Here is a 1593-nt window from a genome sequence, read left to right as displayed (position 1 = left end):
CTGGGGTTTTGATGACTATACTCTTCAGTTGTGTTACTTCTGATTGTAGTTATATCATTTCCAATTATATGTTTTATTGACTCCCTCTGCCATCATTACACTGAGCTCATTAAACCTACTTGTGGTGTATCTGAAGTCATATGAGATGGTTGGCACTTGTAGAGCCTCCCATGACTTGATCTTAGCTCTAAATTTCATGGGCTTCTTTGTGGCTTCCTCTCTGTGTCTGCTGTGATCTGGGGGTGAATCTTTGTAGTTTTCCCTGTGGAAGCTCTCTGAAAGATTTAACTGAGTCTTGCTCTTTTCCTTCCTTGATGGTTCTTTCCAGCAACATTTTGCAATTTCTGAGGCCCAGTGTGGGCTTGCGGACTAATTTCAGTGCCGTCTTGGCCAAACCTCTGGCTACGATATAAGGCTCTACAATATCTTACCACCATCACTGCCTTGAAAGGGCTTTTCTGTGGTATAAGTGAACAGAGTTCTGAATAAGATATTAAAAGCATAAAGTATGTGACAGCAAGCAGGGGTACCCTTGAGTTTGTGCAGGTTTTTCAAGATGTGTGTGTTCAGCGTGAAGTGTGGTGAGCAATACTGTTATGTGGCTGCTTGAATGGCCATGCAGTTCAGGGCAAAGCACAGGAAAGCAGAGTTACATGTATGATCCCTGCCCCCCAGAACAATGAGAAGCAGTATTGATAGAGAACTGAACAAGTTTTCTGACTTAAAAAATGTGGAGCAAGAGGCTGAAGGTAGACATGTGAGAGAGGGGGTCAGGTAGAAAGGTCTTACCTCTATTTATTTTAATTGTGATGGTATTTTGAGTCCAAAAGAAATCACCCTATTTGTCGAACAATATGCTGATTGTGTTGCTTCTCTTATTGTTACTGATAATGAAAGGACACAGTCACTATTGCCATGGGGACAGTGCCTCATCTCCATTTAAAGCCTTATTCATGTAATTGTACCAACTGTGAACTTAAAGTAAAGCAAATGCTCAATGTTAAACACAATTTCTACCATTATCAAAATATGAGTACATAAAGATAAGGAAAAAAATGTTACCCTTAATATTTGAAGACCTGCAATCAAAAGAGGTAATAGTTATATAAGGCTTAATTTGTGCCAGCGACTAGTTTACTGTTGGAATAAATATATACATATATAATGTAGTCTTCATAATAACCCAAGGAAGTAGATACTATATTCTTATTCTCATTTTGTTGATGAGGAAATGAACATAAGAGGAAAAGTAACTGTCATGGTCTCCTAGTTTATAAGAATCATAGAAATAGAAACTAAACAACATACATACAAAACCCACATTATTAAATTACTATTATTATATTACTAAATAAATAGTTTATGAAAGTCATATTATAGTTGACTCATAATATACCAGTTATAAGCAGAACATAGTTGAAATAGGAATGTATAAATATTATCATTGCTGGGTTTTTTTGCAGTGGGTTGCAATCTATAGCTAAAACAGAAAGTGAGCATTTGAGCTGAGGCTCACATTTAAAATGTTCTCCAAATTAAAAACTCAGACATGGAGCCGTTTTACTGCTTTTTGAAATGCCTGTTAGACCTTTA

At 36.7% G+C, this 1593-nt stretch overlaps 1 pseudogene; it reads right to left on the bottom strand.

The window, feature by feature from the left end:
• Positions 1 to 802: 802 nt before the first annotated feature.
• LOC129402999 (small Cajal body-specific RNA 13) lies at positions 803 to 1013 on the bottom strand (annotated as a pseudogene).
• Positions 1014 to 1593: the final 580 nt, after the last annotated feature.

The sequence above is a fragment of the Sorex araneus genome, chromosome 2, assembly GCF_027595985.1.
Source record: "Sorex araneus isolate mSorAra2 chromosome 2, mSorAra2.pri, whole genome shotgun sequence".
In the NCBI taxonomy this organism is placed as follows: Eukaryota; Metazoa; Chordata; class Mammalia; order Eulipotyphla; family Soricidae; genus Sorex; species Sorex araneus.
Note: the sequence above shows the minus strand (reverse complement) of the source record. Positions and strands in the feature narration are given on the sequence as shown.